At 35.5% G+C, this 25,030-nt stretch overlaps 1 protein-coding gene across 1 annotated transcript in view; it reads left to right on the forward strand.

The window, feature by feature from the left end:
- LOC117175643 overlaps positions 1–25,030 on the forward strand; it is a 183,577-nt gene that overhangs the window by 48,417 nt on the left and 110,130 nt on the right. The window lies entirely within an intron of this gene.

Raw genomic sequence — 25,030 nt, forward strand, 5'->3', positions numbered from 1 at the left:
AGAGCTCCAAGGAGATTATGTTGAAAAATAAAAAAAAAATTACCCAAAAAAAATTGTTTTTATACTTCATTCTAAGGACTTATTGAACTATCCTCGTATTAACATAAGAATATGGGGGACCATATCAAAAGCTTTAATTAATTTGAACAGGACCATGATTGTCACCATTCGCTTATCAATGCCTTTTCGAATCTCGTCAGTGACTTTTGAGAATAGCGTCTGCGTACTGAGAACATGTCTATAACCAAAGTGATAAGCACACCGGCAGTTATTAGATTTAACATAATCAACGATCTGATCATAATCAGTATTTTCCAATGCTTTTGAGGGACAACATAGGATTGCAATAGAACGATAATCTCTAGAATGTTCAGGAGACTTAATCTAGTTAACAAACCTGAAAAGAACATTCTTCCACTCAGGAGAAATGGAGGTTTGTAGCGATGAGTTTAATAAATTAAGTATGGCACTGTTAAATTATATGCAGTTACCACAGACAGAAAGTAGGCATTAATTTAATTTACTGTTTGTAATAATTCTAAGGATTTTTGGGCAGCGGTTAATAGATTCAGATTGCGGTCTCCTTCGACTAACAATGTAAGCATGTATGCATGGCAAGACCTTCTTTTTTCTCTTTATCCGATTGACGCTCCCATTTGCATACAGTAGATTGTAAACAAACACCCTTTATTGGACTGTGATATCCCGATTAATGAAATTAAAGGTTGACAAATCTGACCCTTATAATTACCGGGGAATTGCCCTTATAAATACTATTACTAATATATTTCTCAGATCCTGTTGACGAGATTGATTGCGTGGGTCAACGAGGTAAACATTCTCCCAGAAAATCTCCCATCTGTCTATCCTAAAGCGACGAATCTTTGCTTTTTATAAAGATTTTAAAATCCTTAGTCCTCTCCTTTTTCCACTTTTAATACATGATCTAGAAGAGTACTTACGAAATCACGGTATGCATGGAATTTCAATAGATCACTTATGTGACGTTATCCAACTTATTTATGCTGATGACATAATCATATTCGCTCACTCTCAGGCTGACTTACAAGCAAAAATTAACCTTATACCTCAATACAGTATGAGCAATTTTTTAACGGTCCACGAAGCAAAATCAAAAGTTATGATATGCCACAAAGGTCCGCCATGTGAATACAAATTCTTCTACGCACAGACTCAGCTGGAGGTAGTGAGCGAATTTTTCTATCTCGGTGTCAACACATCGGACTTGGTTCTTTTTTATAAAGAGTTCACAAAAAGAATGTCTGCTGCGAATATTGCTATGGGTGCTGTTTCAAGAATTTTATTTGCACCTAAATCTAATGCCTGGAAAACTAAGGGTTCCGTTTTTTGCCTTTCGTATCCTAGAAGATGTTTTCTTCAATTGAAGGAAATGCCCTTAAAACCTGATTGCAACCCGAAGTATAACTGGGTTATCCAGGTCAAAAATATGTTCACTCTATGTAACTCGGAGAAAATAAAGCTTGACTTGGATTCTACGTCGCTCATTGAAAATGTGGATGTTTTTGTGAATAACTTTTCTGATTATCTCTGGCGTTCCGACTATAAAAGATCTCTCCATTCAAGTAGTCTCCAAGTCTTCCCACATATTAAACTCTATCCGGACTTCCAATCATATTTGCATCTTAGGTTACCTTTTTATATAACTTCTATTATTGTTCAACTTAGACTTCTGGGCTCTATCAGGGGTTGTATACGTTTTGGAAAATAAAAATTTACTTATGATCCTGCTAGACTCTGCCCTATATGCAACCTGCCAGTATTGGCTGAGTCTTTTAAACTCTAATTGTCCACACGAGCTACGCAAAGTTGCATTGTATGTCCGGCAGATTCTACAAATAAGAGCATTCATTCTGGAGACGTGACTGTCTTGACAACCTTAAACAATTTTTTCGCTTGTACAATTTTTTCAAGTTACATCTTTTTATTCTGCTGCTTAATCTGGTTGCACATGATTACTTTTTGTCGATATTTGTATCTTTTATTGTTACTTATTTGTATCGGCCTTAGGTCAAAAAAACAAATTATTGAATAATAATAATAATAATTTAATTTACTGAAAATGCAAAAAGCAACTCTTTACACCTAGATCTAAAGTATCCCAGGACCCTTAATTCCTTCCGCAGACTTTTAGAGTCATTTAAACTGTCCAATCTTGTAGAATTTTAAAAGTGCCTTCCTTCATTAAGTTTACGAGTGACGTCATTTATCAGACCATTTGTAAACGTGTTTTCGTTTCTTCATCATATTCTTGATTACTTCCGTCATCCATGGGGCAACACTTGTTCGTGGGATAAGGTAGCATAAAGGTTCAAATTTTTCGAGAAGGATGGTATGCCTTTTACTAGAAATATTTATCGAATTCAATCAAAATATGTTTAATTTTTTTTATTTCATATAGCCCAAATGGTCGATGTGGTACCACAATGACACCCATGTTGTTTTTGGTAGCGACAAGTTCAAAGATGTTTCAAGGTCGCGGAATTCACCCTCTAAAATTTTCAAAAATATAGATTCAAAGTGAAAGAATGTATCTTTAAATAAAAAAAAGATTGTGTTAATATCTTTCGTAGATCCTTTGCAATTTATTTCCGAAAAATAGTCTCGATTTTCTCGCTGAAGTGTAGAACCTCCCCTTAAGCTACTAAAGGCTACTTGAGCAAGTTGTATGTGGTTGCTTTATGGTATTCGTGTACCAGATTAGTTTAAAACAAAATCTGTACAGTTCCTTAACAATATAGATAATATCATTAAATAAATCAGAAATGGTTATCCATACTAATTTATTCAACAAACTTATCACAGCAGGAGCCTGAAATGCATGAAGAATATATATTGAACCTCCACCTACTTCATGCTCACCTAATACTCTTGAGTTCATACGTAACTATAAAATGTTTATTAATAATATAAATTATTGATCAATTCAATTTTACCAAAGAGTAAAGAACTCATAAAATTTTCCAAAATATCTGAATGAAAAATATTGGCCCGATTTAATAAGACTCGAAAAGTAGATAATCAATAGTAATCCCAGTTACCATCCTCAATGGACCAATTGACTGACTCTTATCACCGAGGCATATTTGATCCCCTGTGGTAAGAAATTTCAACGCTGCTCCCCTTTGTCTAGGTAGCTAGTAATTTCGATGCCCTAATATTAAAATCATTTAGAAGCCCAATACAAATAATTCAACTAAAGAAAAGAGGCTATTGTTTATTAAATATTATTAACGAAAAAATTAGCCATACAAAAATCAACAAATATATGCCAATATTACAATGGAACGAGTTAAAGAAACCTAAAACTTTCATAATGAACTTAACTAACTTAATTACACACCGGTACATATACGAGGTGTGTTCAAAAAATAAGGTGACTTTATGGTTTTCTCAAAAAATATTCATTTATTCCTCAATATTTATGTTGTCCTCTTCAAAGTAATCCCCCTCAGATATAATACACTTGTGCCAACGCTTTTTCCAATCATCGAAGCACTTCTGATAATCATTTTGTGGTATAGCCTTGAGTTCTTTCAGCGATGCAGTTTTTATTTCCTCAATCGTTGAAAATCGATTTCATGGGTCTCTTCAATTTTGGAAAAAGAAAAAAGTTACTGGGGGCCAAATCCGGTGAATATGGAGGCTGAAGCATGACTGTGGTGCTGTTTTTGGTCGGATCTTTTGATCAAAATTAAGCAGTTTTGGAACAAATTTCGCTGACACACGTCTCATGCCCAAAACGTCCGAAAAGATAGCATGGCATGAGCCAACCGATATGCCAACATCTTCAGCAACTTCTCTGACGGTAATTCAGCCATTTTTCAACACCATTTCCTGCACTGCTTGAACGTTTTCATCTGTTGTTGACGTGCTGGGACGTCCAGGGCGAGGTTCGTCTTCGACATCCTCTCGGCCTTCTTGAAACAGCTTGTACCACTTGTACACATTTTTCTTACTCAGAGTAGACTCACCGCATGCAACTGTCAACATTTCAAGAGTTTTAGAGCACTGGATTCCATTTTTAACACAAAATTTAATGCAAACTCTGCTCCATTTTTTCGAAAGAAGAAAATCGCCGAGCACACCAAACCCTTCTAACCTTTTACGCCTCTGCCAGAAAAACAACACGAGCTATATAGTCAAAACTGTGAACATATGATCCTGACGAGTGTACCAATACAACAACAAAAAAATTTAAAGCTTGAATGTACGTAGCCCGCGAAAATTGAAAAGTCACCTTAATTTTCGAACACAACTCGTACACATATTTTATTTATTTAAATAACAATTGATCACAAACCTTATTTCAAAGCAAAGGGAAAAAAGTGATTAAAAACATGATAAATTTTACTTGTTCCCCTTAATATCGAGGATATCGAATCAAATCTGGAATGGAGATGGTTGTATGGATGTGACTTTTATTGAATGGAATTATTTGTCTCTAATTCAAATTACTGACTTGTCAACTATGGATAGTTTCAAAATACCTATTTTTGAATGTAAAAGAAACTAACAATGCAACTGATCTTGTTTGATCTGGAAGGTGGAATTACACATAATAAGAGTAGAGGGTTATTGTTGATTATTAATTACAAATTTATTTAGCATCTAAATTTGTTGCATGGCAACAGTGTACACTGCACGTGCCCTGCAAAATTGCTTATTCCTGAAGATTTTTCGAACAGAATTTTCGTAGTTACGAAAACTACATCCGGTGGTCATTCCCACAGTCGCCAGGTAAAGTCCAGATGCATTATCAGCAATAAACCCTACCTAAAATCATCTATACCATGGCCAACGAGGTGTATCCTACGTGCCACCTCGAGGCAGTCGTTCATCACTTCTTCGCGGCAACGGAACCAATTGTTCCAAAGGCAAGTCCGAGTTAAAGTGCAACTTGCTCCAAACCTATAAGTGCCCCCAGAGCCATCGTGGGTGTAGCCTTCTAGACACCAGTAAAGCCTTTTAGAATCAATCCCCTGATCCTTTCCAGTCTAGACTTTACAGTAGACAATTCTACCCTGCTCCATCAGACCACCGCCGCATAAGTTAGTCTGGGTCGCAGAATCGCTGTGTAGATCCACATAAGTGTCTCCGGTTTCAAGCCCCAGTTCTTTTCTATGGCGCTCCTACAGAGCCAGAGATTTTTGTTCATATTTGACGCACTCTCTAATTTGTATTTTGTATTTGTATTTATTAGCAATAACCCAACAGTTTTACACCAATAATAGGGTTAAATTTCGATATAGCGTTGCCATATACGAGTGCTATAAATATTATATATAATTAAAATTAGAATTATGTACGAATAATAGTTTATTCATAAAGGTTTTTTAGAGTTTTAGGTTGATTGATTTCTCGAAATACTAATAATTGGTTTCGACTTTTCCTTAAATACCTTTAATGATATGTTATAAATGTCCGCATCAGCAATTTCTGCTCTAAGTATTATGTTCAAGTTCCTACTGATTCTATTTATCGGAGACATGTGCATAACGGTTTTTATTGTCGGAGTTGTATACATAATTTCCGTGTTTCTGTGATTGATTCTAGGTATTTTGAATTTTAGTTTCTCCAAAAGTTCTGGGCAGTGTATAAGACCCCGTAATAATTTGAAAAAAAACCGTAGAGATAAGATGAAATGTCTTTCTGATATTGTGAAGCAGTTGAATCTTATACATAAATCTGCATAGTTTGAACCTCTAGGAGGGTAGGAGCCATCTTCTTTATAAGCTAAAAATTTCAGGAATCTTCTTTGCACTTGTTCCAAAAGATCCGTAGCGTTTTTCGTGTGCGATGTCCATTCGACTGATTGGTGTCGAGGACGACACCAAGATCCCTTACGTATTAAACTCTCTGAATCGCTTGATCACTTACCTGACGTTCGAAAAAAATGGTTTCGTGTGATCCTATAAAAGATATTGCCTTTGTTTTATTTATAATATTATATAGAACTAGCTCTGCATACCACTTGTTGAATTCATGAAGCTCTTTTTGTAAAATCAAACAATCTCTAACTGTATTTATTTTTGCAAAAAGTTTCGTGTCATCGGCAAAAATTAGTTTTTTAGTTTTCGTATCAGATTGCTTATTAACATTAAACAGAATAAGAATTAAAACTGTGCCTAAGTTTAAGCCTTGTGGAACTACAGAAGTCTGGATAAAAGCATTCGATACACTATCTGAATATTGCAGTTGGTTTTTTCTTTTTTTTAGAAAATTATTTAAAAGGATTTTTAGGTTACCTGGTGGGCAGGTGTTTTTTATTTTATTTATTAGTTCATTATGGTTCAATTTATCGAAACATTTTGTGATGTCTAGATAAATTACATCTGTGATTTTTCACTCAGTGATTCTGAGATAGTTTGAGTAAGGATAGTTAAATTTGTTTGTACAGGTCTACCTATAAAAAATCCATGCTGAGCTTCTGTGAGTTCTGGTTTTATCAATGCAGTGATATAATTTGCTAAGCATACCTCAAGAACTTGTGCAAAATTGTTTGTTATAGCCCTAGGTCTGTAATGTTTTATATCTGATTTATTTCTCGTTTTGTATACTGGGCATATTTTTGCCTACTTTCACCTATTTGGGTACTTCCCTTTCTTGAGTATCAGATTGTAAATGTAAGTTAGAGGAACAGCGAGTCCAGATTCACCTTCATTTGCGTTATTTAAGTTTGTAGTTGTATAGACACTGATAAAGTAAGTATCAAAAGTATTTACTATACTTTTTGGATCAGTGAATTCGATGACGTTCAACAGCATAATTCCAGGGACTCTGGTAGGATTCTCTTTCTGTTTTACTTTAATTTTTAATTCATGCAAATATCATTTTGGAAACTTATCCTGGTGATCAGAGGGGTTGTATTTTGGGCCGATACTATCAATCAAATTGAGCAGAGTTATAGAAGATATTGATCGCAATATTAGGGTCTTTAAGGACACATAAGTCTTTCTAGTCGATTTGTTGGATTTTCGTACATAGAGCCGGTCGGTTAGAATTCGGGTAGTTATATCTAGGTATCGTATTTTACTTACATATAAAATTTATATAATTCTGCCTGTCATTACGCAATTTTATATTTAGACTAAGGGCAGGGTGATAGGAGTCTTCTTTCAACATGAGTGTTGCGCGGATGATAATTGAGTTTGTTAAATTTAAGAAAATTAGGTCTAAGCAAACTCCTTAGATGTTTTTTATATTGTTTAACTGGGATAATTCTAATGTTTCTACAAGAGTGTGAAACATCGTGGATTTCCGGTCTTGTGATTTAATAATCGAGCTCAAAATATAGTTCCTAACGTTAAAATCACCCTTCAAAATAATAGACGAGGATTCCATTATGAGGGCATTCTCTGGAGATTGGAGAATCAATTCAAAATCGGTAATATTGGTGTTCAGTGGTATATATATCGATAAGAGTAGAATCGTTGTTTGTTTTGTGAAAACCTTGACTGCTATAAAATCTATAGACTTTAAATTGTTATTATTGTAAAGTTTTAACGTTACTTCGGATGATTTAAGACTAGCTTTTGCCTCAATTATTACTTCACCTCCTTTACTATTAACTCTGTCTTTTCTATATGTGTGTCGAATATTTCGGTAGAATTGATAGGTGATTTTAGCCAAGTTTCTGTAATACAAATAATATTATAGAAAAAAAGATCGCTAAATAAATTTACCTGCTTTAGTTTCGTATTCAAACCTCTAACATTTTGGTAGTAAATAGATATGTTACCTCTATCTGCAGGTCCTTTTCTCCTGCTTGTGTTCGTAATTCCAACTGATTCTTGATGCTTGCAAATTCCGCCATTTGGAACATTGTTTTGTCTCTGCCAAAGTGAATTCTTGTGAGCTGTGGTGAGAGATTGTTCGAGTTCCGTAGGAGTTGGTATATTTTTAGGGATCGTCTATGTCCGATAATCACAGTTTTAACTCCTCCAACTCATTTATAGAGGATTCAACAGTTGTCAGCCTATCTTGAGTTTTTTTACCTCCTCGTATAGTTTGGTTGCTTTGGTATCAATGCTCTTAATGCTGATTGTCAGTGCCTCTTTAAGGTTATATAGGGCGATTACCAAGTAGGGCTTAAATCCTTCCTGTATGTCAGTATGTATACATTTAAGACTTGTACTTATGTGGTCTTTAAGTTCGCTTTTAACTTTTTTGTTGTATTTTTCGAGACATTTGTCCAATTTTATGTCAAATATCTACTCGAGCTCTCCTTTGGTGATAGGTAGGGGTGAGCGTGAACGCGTGCCACAGCACTTAGTGAATACACCCTCAGGTAGCGACCTGCCTTGTTTGGACAGCCTGGGTAATAAAAGGAGCCACATCTCACGCATTGAGTTAAATCTGTTGCAATGCTGCCATTGAACCCTTTGCACATTTTCCCGGTCACCTCTTTTGTCTTTGTTGACGCCCCCATCTTGTTCCTCAAAATAGCTGTGAACAGCTGTTTAAGATTGTGTGGAAAGGTGGATACACAGATACTCACACGTAACCCACTTAAATACACACAAAGGAAATGTGTTTCACACTCCGACCTGACATAAAACTCCTATAAATCTATTATCGCAAACACCACCGTGTCTTTAAAAGCTTCCGCTATGGTCCACTAGGCCCTCTAATCTTGCAGGGGTATAATAAGTTACATACGTCCGTTTAAGTTCACAGATTACAATTTGTAGGTTATGTTTGCCTCCAGTTTAGTAAAAACTGCAATTACCGTTTTCCATATAAACTTTATTCAAAGAATTGATGTATTAATGGATACTAGCCGTCCTTTAATGTGTCACTTCGACTTTAAAGCTGGAAAACGTGTTTACATTTTCAAATTTGTCACTACTTGACTAGTGCGCCATGTCGCGTACTGGCAAGATCGCGAAACTTTTTGGCTTACGTAAGGAAAAATCCCCCATCATGAGAGCCTCCGCACCTATGTATACGAGCGTGTTGGGAATGAAAGACTAAGGGAGCTATTCAAAGGTAAAAGAGTAATAAGGGGTTCTGAATGCAATTCTGATCAATACCTTCTAGACCACAAAATAAACTTGGATCAGGATGGGAGAGGAAAGAAAACCGAAAAAAACGAAACAAACACGAATCAAGATTAAGAATTTACAGAATACTGAAGTGCGTATGTTGATGCATGGTAGAATGATGGAATTCTGTCAGCATGACATGAAAAGCAAGAAACGTACAACAGAACGCTGGCCATCACAGGTCTCAGCGATGAAGAGAGGAATGGATTTGAAAATGATTAAAGGCACAAAAATAGAAAATTTAAAGTTTATGATACTGGCGGGATGTTAGAAGCTTTCAGAGACTCTTTTTAGGGAATTATCGGGAGATAAACCTATGAGGTATTAAAACTGTGTACAAGAACACGATGCATTAGAAAACTCAATCCAGAAAGTCTGTTTCACTCGGGTTAGGGATTTAATTAAGAATGAAAAAGACCGTAAGGCTGCTGGTGCAATCATTATTAACGCTGAAATTCTGAAATATTGTGCGAAGCGCAAACCTTACATGCTGTGCAAATTTATAAATTTATGTATCAAGATGGGAGAAGTTTCAGACAATTGGAAAAAAGCGATTGTCGTACCAATATACGAAGGAAAGAGAAGTAAGAGCAACTGCAATAACTGCAGATGTATCAAATCATGATACATGAATTTATCAATTGGCACAGCCTATAAGGATTGTACTCCGCACAATATTTAAGAATTTCAGCGTTAATAATGGCTACAACAGCATCAGCGTAAATACTTTGAAGGTTGTGTTTTGTTTAGATCTATCTTTAAATATAAGGTGAACATGCGGGCCAGCTGTTAGTGTGTAGAAGTAAACTTCTTCTACTAGAAGCCCTTGATACAATGTTATTATAATGTTATTGTTCTGCGACGTCATCAAGAATGTTCCAGAAGCTTAGCCTAGACACGAACCACTACAGCCATAGAATCTTCTCGATGTCTGTAAGGTGGGATTCTTGGCATAGAAGCCGCCTTGCTTATCTACTCCCCACGAACTTAAGAGCTATGTACCATCACACACTGAACAAATCAAAGCTGCTGATATGCAAGCAGCACATGATTTACAAAATACGGGTATTGTCTGACACAAGGGGGAGAATACAGAGGAGGCCTTGGTGGCTCAGGGAGTATATCATCCGCTTCTGCTGCAGGACAAGATAATTTCAAAAATTTCTTGTGGAAGAAGTTTAATTAATATCCTGATCGACAGCATTTTTCGGAGAATCCGACCTCTATGGGGAAAGATTTATTATTGACGTAGTTTAAGAAAATGTGTAGCAGGCTGCCAGAGAATCTACTGATTTATAGGTCCATCTGGAGAGACGCATCATTCTACCAATGCCAGGTATAGATAGTCTGGATTGACTGCCGGCAAAGTTTTGGGGTATCTTGCAGAGCGACACCATGAGCCTCTTTCTCTTTTGTATAATACTTCTATCACTACTTCCTATACTACTCAGTTCTTCTGGATAGCTCCTTGGTAAGACTAATCACCGCGAACGTGAGATCACTCACGTATTTTATATGGTTGATCTGAAGGTGTATGCTTCTGTTGTAAGGCAGTTTGAGGATGCTTTTATTATTTCCGGGAGGTCCACGGGAGAGATCGGTATAGATTTTGGACTGAAAAGTGTGCTAAGATTTATCTCAGGCGAGGGCGAATTTCTGACGTTCCAAGGGACCCGAAGTTCGTGGATATGAGTGCTATTAGACACGATAAATCTGGCGAGATGTACATATGCCTAGGCATGCCCGAGAGCCAGATTCTGGATATAACATGAGTGAAGGAGGGTCTTCAATGTAGATATAAACTTCTCTTTCGACAGATTTGGTGTTCCAATCTGTCGGCGTTGAACAAGATACTACGATATGGAAATTATCGTGTGGCAATGAATAACGTTAGCTTCCAGAGGGGTGTCTTCCAGGGCGACATCATGAGCCTTCAGCGTTTTTTTACAAAGCTGCGGAACAGGCGGCCGATACCCCTGGCCTGAATAGTAACACCAGAAGTGAGGAAAGTACATTAGGGATCGTGCGTACAATACATCATAAGATTTCTTTTGTTTATATTGGCGTATCCCGTAATTATTGGGATAGGACTAAAAATCAATGATAAAAATTACAGTTCATTTTTGATATTTTAATTCCAGGACTTTAAATTTCATAACCGCTCTAAATAATTGCGCTCACTTTCAGCTTAACAGTTGTACTTGCTCAGCACTCAGATTTCTAAACACAGAAGATATCAAAATTAAAATTGAATTGATACATTTTAACCTCACCTTGTAGTTGTAATCTTAGCCTTATTTTTACCAATTAAAAAGAGCAGAGATTCGTAGAGATAATTTTCTATTCATTTTCTGCTCCTCTTAATAGGGCTGCTTCTAACCAAAAGGGAGAAAGTGCGTTTGAATTCTAACCCCTTATTCGTTGGTACATTCCGGTAAAGTAATTCAGTAGCACAGAACTAGTTTTTCCAATCGTTTTGAGATTCGATTTGGAAAGTTAATTCTCTCTTGGCTAAGTAACCGTTGCTATCAATTTTCCTCTGGCCCTGTTTGAAATGCATACCATATGTCGAACTGTACCTTGCACGAATGGAAAAAAGAGGCAGGGGAAGTAAATTTAAATTTACATCGACGTTTTTCCGAATAGATTTAACCCTTTTTAATAGCTTATCTCCTATTTTAAACTCTAGCGGTCTTCTTCTCGAATTATAGTTATTTACCTGTCTTTCATTCGCCTTATCTAATTTTTTTTGGACTTCTTCGTTTATAATTTGAAGTCTTCTTATTTCGTCCGTCCATTTGTCTATGCTTTGGAATTCTATCTCGTTATCATTTTATATGTTGTTTCTAAGTGATTGGATGGGTTCTAGTTTGGGACCTAAATTTAAAAATCGTGGGGTGAATTGTGTCGACGAGTTTTTGCTAGTATTTATTGCGAATTGCCCTGGTCAGAAGTAGTACTTCGAAATTCTCGCGTGTGTTTTTTCGTATTAGTGGTTCGGTACTGTAAAAATATAGTTGCGAATCTCCGATTCACCATTTTTCATGTTCTTCGGATCTTGACCCAATTTGTCTTATGTTTTTTGAATAACAGTCGTCTGTTTTATCATGTACGCCCGCTTTTGGTTTTTCTGTACTGCACGCTGACGCAAACGCGACGTTTTTTACTGGTTCTCCTGATCTCGATAGAGCATTAGCGACAAGGTTTGAGTTTGAAGATTTTTTGGGCGATCTGCTCGCCCACGTAGTAGAGCTGGAACACCAAATGCGTCGCGCGCTGCTCACCTGCAACTTGGTACACATCCTCTCTCATATTGGGTACGCTCAATTCCCACATTGGAACAGCTGTAATCCCAACAGTATTGGTACAGTAACGCTCCCTTTAGGCGGGAGCACGGAATCCCCACGCCGAGTTTCGCGCGGAATTATACAGTTATAGGGTTATACAGGGTTAGGTTAAGTACAGGTTAGGTTACACAATGGGGCAATATAATTCTCTTTTGTGGGACTGCTGCATTCCCAACACATAGGATAGGATCTGCTCTCACGTTTGGTTCTGTAGCTTACTTAAAAGTGGTCTGGCCACTACACCTACCATCGTGGTGGCGCTGCGTTGCCACTAAGAAGACAGCTGCTTGCCCAAATTTTTTTCAGTGTAGGCATTCTTTTTCGGATGCCGAGTACCGAGATTCTGCACCGTTTAAGCTTCTGCTCGCGTATGCTATAACGTAATTAACATTGTGAATTGTTTGTATGAGTACGGCTCTCAGCCCTGTGTTACTCGCGTAAGTTTCAAGTTGAAAGGGCTGTGTGAAATCTGGACAGGTTAATATGGATGCTCAAGTTAAAAGGTCTTTAATTTTTTGGAAAGCCTCATCTTGTTCTAATCCCCAATCCCACGTTTTATCTTTTCTTAGTAATTTATTGATTGGTTCTATTATTTCGGCAAAGTATGGGATACATTTTCTATACCAACTTGTTATCCCTATAATGCGCTGTAATTTTTTAATGTTTTTTGGTTCAGAGAATTCTAGAGTTTGTTGGATTTTTTCGTCGTCTATTTGGAGTCCTTTGTCGTTAACATTAAAACTTAAATATTTAATTTCTGAGCAGCCGAATTCACATTTGTCCGGACTGATCGTTAAATTTGCATCGTTTGTTTTATGTAGCACAATTTTTAACTGTTTTAAATGGTCGTCAAAGTTTTGAGTCACTATAACAATATCAACTAAATAACAAAAAACGTTCGGTTTCAAGTCTGGAGCGATGATTTTATCCATAAGTCTCTGGAAAGTGGCTGGAGTATTTGTCAGGCCAAATTGCGTCCTTTTAAATCGATACATGCCCTTTCCTGGGACTGTGAATGCTGTGATTGGTTTTAAACTTTCTTCTAGTTGAATTCGTAAATAAGCCAATGTTAAATCAATTTTAGAAATGAATTTTGCTGATCTCAAAGTGTCTAATATTTCTGTTATGAGTGGGATTGGGTAGACGTGTTTTTTTGTAATATTGTTAACCTTTCAAAAATCTAAACAGAATCTATAATATTTACCCTGTGTTTTGATCATCACTACAGGATTTGACCAATCGGAACAAAAGGGTTCTACTATGTCCTGTTCTAATCATTTGTCTACGATTTCGTAAATTATTTCCTTTATTTTAGGACTTACGTAGTAATATCGCTGTTTAATTGGGTCCTGGCCCTGTACGTACATTTTATGTTGCGTTAGATGAGTTGCCCTATGTTCTTTTCCCTAGTCAATTTTGATTTTACTTTCAAGGAGTTTTTCAAATTGGGATTGTTGGCTTTCGTTATGCTGAATAATATCTTCGCAAATTTCTGCTGAACCATTGTCTTGTCCGTGGATTTTTCCTAATTTTTTCCGATTGGTAATTTCGTTATTTTTCCAAACATTACAATCGCTATTTTTATATTCATTCTCGTATTTGCTATTATAATAAATTTTTCTTGAATTATTTTTCGTAGCCTTTTTCCTAATTCTAGGTTAGCCTAAATTAGATGAGTCCTGATTGCTTGCGTCGTCGCTAGTGTTAGGCGTGGGCATGCTCTCAAGTGGTTTGAATTTCTTGCTTGTGGGGATGCTTATCAGGCTAGGGAGATCGTTAGTAGGATTTGTTGCAGGAATTTGGGCTATTTTGATTATTTGGGGTTGGTTGGAGTTAATATGTACTAGAAGAGATTGGCTATCGAATGTTCGACTACTTTTGTTAAATTTTCTACAGGTTTTAAGGTTAATACTACCTCCGAATTTCAGATTGCTAACTATATTCTTATTTTATTCTTCTGCACTTATCGGTTTATCTTTAATTTTTTTGCTTTTAACTTGTTTAGTCGCTAATCTATCCCTACTGTTTACATGCATAGTGTCTTCATTTTCGTTAGGTTTAACGTTCGGCTTTGTTACGGTTTTATCCATTATTGGGAGGGGTAGTGAATGTGGGTATCCTTCCATAGGATAGCGGGTGGGGGGGACTCCATGGTAACCACCAGGTTTCAGAGTAATAGGATAGGGTTATCCGTAGGGCTTTCAACATATCCGTACCTAAAATGCCTACGGAATTTGATTCTGGGACTAACCTGAACATAATATGTCTTACGTGTTTACCTATTTTAATTGAGTTTAATACTTGCCCAATTATCGTGACCGTTACTATTCTCGAGGCGAATTTAAAAATTGAAAATTTCAAATTCTGTATTTTTCCAGCAATTTCCTACCAGCGTATGAATGTGTGGCATCAGTGTCGTCTAAAATTTGAAATAAATTACTTTCGAACTTTATCATTAGATGAAAACGAGTTTCCGTTACTTCGTTTTTATCCGAGTTTAGGAATTCTGGCGTTTCGGTATCAGGTTTTAATATCTTTGGTTCTAATACCTGCCCTTCGAATTTTCCTGATTGTAGGCATAATAAGGACATTCTCTTTTAAAATGACACGTTAACCCACAATAATAGTAATTGCTGTTATTAATGTTATCATTTGTTCGCGAATTTAAATTCTGATTTTTATCTAAATCGGAATTTGTTTTATTTTGGGAGTCCTTTTTAGAGTTATTACCCCGTTTGTGGTTTTATTCCCATAATTTTATTTTTGGGAATTTTGTTTATAATCTTTGTTATTATTTCCTGAACTATTTTCCGCTTTTTCTGTTGGGGATTCGATCATTGGGTTTATCTTTATTTTGAATTGAATCTAATGGTGGGAATCTAGGTCTGAAGTTAGGTCTTTAAAATTGTTGATATTGATTTAAAAAAGTTGTAGGTGGAAATCCAAATAGTGAGAATGGATATCAATTTTTGTACTGTTTTTTACCTGCATTATTTTGGTTTCCGTTTTAGTTAACATTTTCAGATAAGAGTGGATGTCTTGATTCCGTTTTTGGTTACAACATTTTATTTTTTGCTTAATTTCTTCTGAAAATCGTTCGTCAATGTAAGCATTTTGGAAGTCTTCGTAAAAGTCTGATAATGATCTCCAAGAAGTTTTATTTATGGAACACCAATCTGTTGCGTCCTCTATAAGTAATGCGTCTAGGTTTTCTAAAATGTCGTGATCTTTTATTCTGTATGCACGTTTAAATCTTAAGAGTTCTTTTAGGAAATATGCGGGACTGTCTTTGTTATTTGAATTTGATGGGTCAATTAGTCATTCTCTGCAAGGGGTTTGGATCATTACGAATGGAAAATAAGTAACTGGGATTGTTTTATTATTTGCGTAATTATCGAATTTCTAATCTGAGCCTGAGTTATTAATATGTTTTCGTGAGCGTCTGTTTGACCTGTTATTTGTCGTCGAAAGTCTACTTGTTTTGTTTTGATTTAAATTGTTTCTGTACTCTAGGGGTTCACTGTCGTCAGTATCTCGTAATTTTAAATCATTCTTTGTTAATCTGCTACGATTTTCAATAATATTGTACGAAATTTGACAATGTTCTTGTAATTTTTTCTTTAAATTAAATTGAACGGATTGCCTGGTACGAGATTGTTTGCGTATACTTTTTCTAATATTTAGATCTATCATTTTCTTTCTATGTTTGAAGGAGCTGTTTGCTGGTGGGTCTAGTCTAATCCCTAAATTGTTTGTCCTTGTTTCCCTTTCTTTAAAGAATCTTTCCTTTTGACGGTTCATGAATTCGTTTTCTAGGTCTTTGGTAATATCTTTCTATAGACGTGCCTGGGGTGGGTAGATTTCGTTATCCCTAAAACGGTATTTTTTATGGGCTTAAATGTTTTGTTTGGATTTTGGTTTGTTTCTGGGTGTCTCGGTTGATTGGACCTATCTTGGTTCAACCTATTGTTATTTAATGGAGTTTCTGTGGTTTTTCTACTGAGACCTCTACCATGACACATCGATTTTTGTTTTGTTTTTGGGATTGCTCCCCTACTTTGTTGTAATTCATTATTCGGCATTTTATTGTTTATCGTACCTGACCTAAGTCTCATGTATTCTTTCAATCGCGTTCAAATTCATATTTGTGAGACACCCTACACGTATATCTAATGCGCTTTTTAAATGAGAAAATTCTATTTCATTTGGGGTGTTTTGGTTGATTTTATACTACTGTGACACCCTATATTAAGTTCCTAAGAAATATTCCCGAATTTTATTTTAATTTAGATGAGAATATTTCGATTCGTTTTGAAACATTCTAATTAAGATTTCAGTTGGGTTGTAAGTTATCAGAGATTCCGAAAATGCGTTTGTTTTGATTCTAGAACCTTTTGTCCTTTTGCCCGGCCGCCTAAAATATTTACTTTAAAATCAAATGACTTATCATTCCCATGTTAAGCTTTCATTTCTTTCCGTTGCTTTCGTTCGTACTTTGTTTCTTTCCGATTATGGTTTTTATTTTCCTAAGCATTCTGACTGATTTTTGCCGACGTTTCGTGAACGTTGAAGTTAATTTCTTCAGGGCTGATCTGAAACTGAGGTATCAGGTTATTTTGTTCTTATGTCTACTCTCTACGATGCCTGTGATTGGCAAGAGCGCCCCACCGCGGGGACTAGTCATAACTGATTGGCCAATCAAGTCAAGAAAAAATACCAATTAAATAACTCAATAGAAATAAAGATATTATAATATTACCAGCAGACAAAGGCAACACAACAGTAATAATTAATAGAGAAGATTATAACAAGAAAATCATGGACCTTATAACTGATGATACATTCGCAAAACTTAAAAAGGACCCTACAAAAACAATAGTCAGTAAAACCAAAACCCTTCCCAAATACATTCAACTTCACAGCCAAACAATATCCAAATTGATATCTACTAATCCCATCTCTCCAAGACCTTACGGACTCCCAAAAATCCATAAAGATAACATTCCACTCAGATCGATCGCCAGCACAATAAACTCACAAACTTACAATCTAACACGCTCCCTCGCTACAAAACTAAATCCTTTTACAGGAAACTCCGTCACTCACGTCCAAAATTCATTTGACTTTACCAAAAGATCCAACAGATTCACAGTCAACCTCAAGACATCATAGTGAGTTTCGGCATAGTATCTCTCTTTACGAAAATACCAATCTCTGATACAATTGATTCTCAATAATACTTCTCTTTCAATAATTAATTCTACGAACAAACCTCAGGGGCAGCAATGAGGTCTCCAATCTTAACTATAATAGCCAATGTCTTTATGGAACATATAGAAACTAAAATATTCAACCAGGCCAAGCTTAAAATGGAAATTTGGTTCCGTTACGTTGATGACACTTTTGTCACCTGGCAACATAAACGACATGAACTAAATATCCCGAAATATCTCTTTTTATGAAAATAAATAATCGTGAAAGCATTAAATTCTATTATCCTGACTGATATCACTTATTTTCTAAAGGTAAGTTTTTGATTATTTCCGCTTTCGGTTCACTCCTAATATTCACTTTTGCATTTTAAATTATGTTCAAGCATTTGAAATAAACGGCACATTACATGTTTACATACAGGTATAGCATGTCACAATAATCATATATCAACTGTCAGAGTAAATCATCAAATAATATTGTACATACACATATAAATCAACACACAAATAGCAATATAAATCGACTAAATGGCAAGATTTATGAATCGAAATGTTTACGAAAAAGTTAGGTAGCAATCAAAGTAATTTTGGAGTGTTGAATGATATGTCGGAATTGTGAATGAGAATAATTGTATACCTTTACTTAGTGGATTTTAGTAATTTTGAGGGACAATGCTTGTGGGGTTCTTGGATTGGGCGCCAGGTATTACGTGGTAATTCTAAGGAGGAAAGTGGGATAAGGACGCTGAGATAAAGATTGAATTCAGAGAGCGAGATCTAAGTTAAAATCAAGAGCATTTATTGTTAACTTACAATATCTCGTTGTATCAGTTTGGAAGGTGGAAGCCGAGTCCGACGGTAAAGCAGGGTCCTGATAAGGACCGTGGTCGAGCAGCGGGCAAAAATTCTAGTCTGTGGGGGGGGGGGCGATCACGGCACAGGTTAATCATAGAGACGCACACGCCAATATCTATAGAAACTAGAAACTGGGTTACCCTGAGTCGAAAGAGTCAAGAATCACGACGGGACGTTCCGTCCGTCGTGGTTTTGGGACGCGTCGGGGGATTCCGACCCACCTCGGATATGGCCCGGCCTCCCTTTCTTGCAGGGCGGTACAAAGTCTAATTTACATAATAGCAATTCTGTTACAATGAGAAAAGTTCAGGTTCATATCTTGGATGAGGCTTTAATTCTCGAACGTTTTTGAGGAAAATTGATCGAAACCAGTACAAGAAAATTTCTGTTGACATCCACGCCTTTTTCTGATCAGTATAATGGACATTCTGTGTTTATCCTTGCCTATGTTCCGCTACTTCTTTTTCATTTGCCGAAACAAGAGTGAAATTAGGCAAATTTCAATACAGTAAACCTGCCTCGTCATCGCTGTACACATTCTCATATTCATACTCATTATCCTGCAGAAACTTCTTGAAAAACGTAATGAATGATTCACTTTCCTCATTATTAGCCGAAGCTTTTCCCCCTTTAAGTTGAAGTGTACGAAGTCCGTGCCTGTTTTTGATGTTTCGCAACCAGCCGCTACTAGCTCTAAATTCAACTTATTTTTCCAGTACTTTTTCATTGTCCTTATATTCTTTTTTTTTTTTAAACCGTACTTTTCCTTGCAAAAGTAATCCCGAAATTGGGTCTCCGAGGGTCCGTTTCTCACAAAATCATGTATACACAATTTTATCAAGAAGTTCAAGGTGAGGGCCATATACGATTTTTTTTCGCATTACCATGAGTATTTTGAAGTTCACTGAAATATTGCAGGACTTTATTCTTGTTTTTCTAAATGGTTAAAATGGCGGAACTGGTAACTCCATATTATTTACAAAGCCCATGATTTTTTGTTCACTTTTCCAATTTTTCCCGAATATCGACTTTTTTCGATCTAGTTTTTAGTCCAGCATCATTTCACACGTAATCACTGAGTACTAACTTTAATTTTGAAATAAGAACTTGTGAAACTGTGCCAATGCAAGGAAAGAGAAAAAAATAAGCAGAACGAAACCAATTTTTTCAAACATGTCGAATGGTGAAAAAACCAAATTGTAATTTACAAAAAATTACAAAATTAAATGTTACAAACTTATTTTGAACTTTTTCAAGAATTGTTTATAAAAATTATAAAGATGTTATGAAATAACATGATTAAACTGGAATTGTTTTTAAGCTGTTAAGTTGATCTAAAGTGTTCTAAACTAAAACTAAACTCAACTAGACGAAGTTAAACGATGGTCCGTCATGGACCGTCACCTAAAAATTCAAAGTATCTATAGAGTTATAGCTAAAAGAAAAGAGCGCGCCGTAGTGCGTATGAAAGTGCGTAAATGCGCCAGCGGAGATAACTGCGCAAGCCAACTCAGAAGAGGCTAGAACATTACCTAGGGCTCACGAAGCTGCTAAAAATGATGACTATCGGGAATCTGAAGGACTACTCTATGCACGAGGCATAGGTGAATAATTCAAGTATCTTTTTCTTATAAAATATCTGTTGTCAAAACTTTAAACGCATTTTTCTCGAAACCAAGTTTTCGAAATTTCGGGGAAGCACTGACTAAAAACTATTTAACCAATTTGGCTAACATCTTAAAGCGTTATTCTTAACATATTTACCTAAGTACAAAAGCACTAAAAAATTAAATTTTTTAATAATAAATTAATTTTTTTTAAGAATTAAAAAAAGTGCGATTTTGAAAAAAAATTTTGCAAGTCCGTCATTTTGTTATTTTTTTAAATGTTTGCATATTAGAGGTTCAGTCATTAGCGACAAGCCTAAAGAATAATAATCCGTTTGAATTTTTGGTTTCAGATGACTACGGAAGGCTGTGTGCTTCACCGAGACAACCTAATTTTTTTCGAAGACTCCACTTTGACTTAGAAAATCATAAACAAATTTATGTAAAATAAAGTAAAAAAAAATTCTGTATACTTTAAGACAGTAATAAAAACATACCTAAATTTCAAAGCAATCCCATTTTATTTTCATGTATAAAAAAATTCATGAAAAAACGTCGAAATTTTGGGCGTCTCTTCGGGCTTATACCTTTAAAAATCTTTTAATTATGTTTGTTACAAGAATTATACCGTATTTTTTCCAGCGTTTCTCTCCAAAGTTAATGTAGACCAACATAAGTTGAAAAATTTGTTATGGATAAAAAAATCTTCAATTGTTTATAAACAAATTCGATTTTCATTAACAAATTCAATTTTCCCAATTTAAACAAAATTTTCTATAATATCGTTTCATAAATACCAATTATGACGTAATAGCTGTTAATATCCGTTTAGCCGTTTACCAGAAATATTCTAAATATTTTCTCACATGAGAACGGTAAAAAGATTAACTCATCAGCTTCCAAAAACCATTTCAAATGCAAAGTAGCCAACATTAAAAAATTCAACCTCGTCGAAAAATCAAGGTCGAATAAAAAAAAAACTGTTAAGCAGGAATCTCCACGTCTTATTGGCTCTGGAAACTTTTTTTGTGCGGCTGTGTCATCAATTTTGAGAAACTGTTGACAAGCCTCAAGAATTTGTTATACATAAATATTAATTAAAATAAAATGAAGGGTCAGCGCGGTCTAAACCCTTTACCTTACATTTTTTTCGAAATTATTATTTTTTTTTGGTATTCTCTATAACATTTTTTATATGCAGTTAATATCCCTCAATCGAAACTGAAAAATTCCTTTCATTTTTATTAATGAATTTTTTAAATTCGCGTTTTGGTATATGCAGCATAGGTCCGCGAAACAGATTTAGATTGTGAAGCCTCTGAATATTAAAACATTATTTCAAATTCAAAAAAATTTGAATACTTACTACGCAACTGGAGGGATCAATGACATTATATCATAAGCAAAACAAAGGAACACGTAGCGCATTTCAAAGCTTTGAACGAGTTCGTTATGCTTACTTTCAAAATATCATGGATGTCGAATTGCCACACGCGATGCGTGAAGTAGGCTGTGTGCGTTCTCACCCATTACCCCCGAAATCTATGCATCGCAGGAGTGGGAGCATCTTTCACGCTCATGTGTTTGGCGATCACGATTTCCGAATCTCTTGTACGTTCGGAATCAGAGTGTACTAGTATTTTCTGCTCTTCCTATAAAATCCTGTCTTCTTTACCTTTCATGATTTCCCGTACACCTTTCCCATTGTATACCATGATTATTATATACCTTTCCATTCCTATTCTAGTTCTCCTCTCCTGTATTCCTTCCACTTCTTCCCCCTAAAACCTCTCTTCCTCAATTGTGTTTCTCACCCCTGTGATTATAGCCCGCCCTTTCCCTTCCTTCTTTTCTTTCCCTTTTTGCATTATGTAGTCTCCAACTAAAGTTACTCGATACCTTCCGTTCTACTTGTTCCCTCTATTTTTCTTCAACCCACGTCTCTATTAAACCTACTACATAAAATTTTTAGATGTTGCTTTAGAACTCCTTATCTTTCTTTTTGATTCCCGCTAAGTTCCCGAACAAAACTCTTGCCGTGTCTTAGTTTTCTCGTCCCTGAGCTTAGGATCTTTTCTCTCTTTTCCGAAAACTCCCTTCCTCTACCAATCCTTCTTTCCAGTTATCCAAAACTAACCATTTTCCTTCAGCCCTAATCTTCTTATACCCGACTTTCAGCCTAATCGCTTCCTGCCTTTCTTTCCTCGCTACCTCTCTTAGTTTTCTCTGAATCTTCTTCTCCTTCCTAGTTAAATCATGATCTATAAATAGTTTCGACCGTTACTGTCACATCCTTACTTGCCGATCCTACTGAAAATACACGTTTCAGCTTACTCTCTACCCCTAGCCTTTTCTTAAAGAAGTCCTCTAAGTCCGTCTTTTCTTTCCCTTTTCTTATTTTCACCACAATGACTACAATATTATTATTCCGTCTCTTCTTTTCCTCTTATTCCCAACGCATTCCCATGCCCTCAATAATTATATCTTCATCCAAAATTTAACTAAGATGTTCTTTTATTTTGTCTAACTTGGGGAAAGATTTACATTCGATCAAATAGTCGGCTTCTGAAGGAGTTTTGCAAGTAATTAACTTAAATCCAACATCAAGTTAACATTTTTTTATGGGCAGAAACATAAATCAAATGCGTGCCTCTTTCGTTAGAAGAACAGTATATTGCGCATACAATTTTTCATAAAAAAATATATCCAAAATTTGACTTGAGATGCCTGAAACTTCTTTGCGTCTCATCAAATGTGTTTTTGTTTGTAAATACGTAGGCAGTGATAGATAGAGGTTAGAATGACACGCTGGAGAGTAATTAAATAGTATATTGCGTATTAAATAGGAGAAGTTGGGGGGAGGGTCCAAGGTGAAACCTTGGTAGGGGTGCAGGAGGCGAAACCCCCGCCGGGGGGGGGGGTCAAGGGGTAGAGCCCCCCGTTATAAGAAAATATCAATCTTGATTTAAATGAAAGAATGATTAAAATCCCCGTACTTACAATGAGAAGTAAAAAAATGGTTGTCAACTTTATCGATAAGCTTCACAGAACAAAGTACCGACATTTTTGTTGATTATCTACTGTTGACCAATTAAGACGTTTTATTGATGAGGTTATAATCGATTATTGATTTTTCTGTTCGCTTTGCTCTATCACAAGCGCAATGGGAGGTTGCAGGCTGCTCTAGTCAAAGTACCGTGAAAATTTGAATTGAATAAATGAAAAATTGCTTTTTCTAATACAAATTAATAATAAAAGTTTCTAGGCTAGTCACAAAACAAGTTAAAAGTTGAAGTTATTTATTTTGAAAACTGTGGCGAGACGAGCACGCTACAGTTATCGCTGAAAACATCATTCGTTTACGATCGAAGATGGAGACTGAAGTTAGCCTCCATTCTCGAAACGAGGTTCGATAAGAGTGAGAATGGCTGCAGACAATTGCAGATAAAATAGAATGTATATACTTTCGATACCGGTTACGGCGTAAAGTGACTTTCGCAGTCGCGTGTTTCAACTTTCTAGTCTAGGGTTGAAAACACAACTTTCGACTCGCTATGGGGGCATAGAAAGTCAACTTTTTTATACAAGTGTTTTGAAAAAATCTTTTTTGATGGGCCAGTAGTCTCCGCAAACCTTTCTTTTATTAGAGTCAGAGCTTCAATGAGTGCTGCGTGATAAGCATCCTTACATTCCTCATTGTGATTTGGTGATAATAAAAAGTCTGGATTTAAACAGATCTTTGATTTTTTTCCGATTTTTGCAAATTTCTTTCTTATACTAAAAGATACAAGTCTTAGTTCCTTTGATTTTACATGATGTTGTTCCTGAAGATGAGTTACATATTTATGACTAAAATTACTTGTTTGAGCCATAATAAAACAATATCAGTTATATTTTTATTAGAGATAATAGATCTGAATTTAATAAAACTGAAATTACTCAAACCATATGCACTTACCTTCGAAATTTCGGCTTCAAGAACAATCTCTGAGATCAGACATATTTTTGAATTAGGTCTTCCCCCTTATAGAATGTACACTCTGTCTCGTTTTTGAGTAAATTTAATATTCGCTAAAGATCAGCTAACATGTGAAGTTTTAGAAATTCATGGACAATTTAAAAACTATAAATATAAACTTTCGTATTTTCAATTACAATTTAGAAGCTCCATGTGTACATTTTTTCCCCTATTATAATTTTGTAATTTTTCAGTCACTTTGTATAAAAATATCTTCGAAATAAAGCAGGAATATAATAAGTTAAGATTTTTTCTTTATTCGAACGCTAATTGCGCCGATAATTTTTCACTTGGTAGAATTTTTTGCATCTTATTTGTTTTTAGTTAAATTTTACTTCTTTTTGGTCGAGTACGTGAAATAAAATGAAAACTTGTATGTTTGTAATCTGTCTTTTTCCTGCATGTTCCATTGTAATTTTTGATAAAGTTGACATATCGGCATGAAGTTTCTTTTAAATATAAGTAATTATAGCCAGAGAGAAATAGGCATATCACGATTTGCGCCTGCGAATTAGCTTCCTTAAACCACGAAAATTTTATACTAAAAATTGATTTTTTCACCAGTATTTGGTATCTCTGTCAGTGATTCACTAATTTGCACAACATATTTTAGAATCAACGAAATATCAGTATAAAATGAGATTTACGGTGAAACTTAGCCAAATTCTACATTGTTTTCAAAAAGTCCCCTAGTGATGTTACAAAAAGAGAATATTTTCAATATTCTTGAAATCTTGTCAATCGATGAATTTTCATGCGTTAAATACGTTTTTCTTCACTGTAGGTATAGTTCTCTATTGATTCAAGCTACATTTTGTAAAACACCTTTACTATTTTTAGCGGATATATGTCTCTATATGATTTTAGATATTCCTAAACATTTTCACGCAGACTATATTTATAT

The sequence above is a fragment of the Belonocnema kinseyi genome, chromosome 6, assembly GCF_010883055.1.
Source record: "Belonocnema kinseyi isolate 2016_QV_RU_SX_M_011 chromosome 6, B_treatae_v1, whole genome shotgun sequence".
NCBI lineage: Eukaryota > Metazoa > Arthropoda > Insecta > Hymenoptera > Cynipidae > Belonocnema > Belonocnema kinseyi.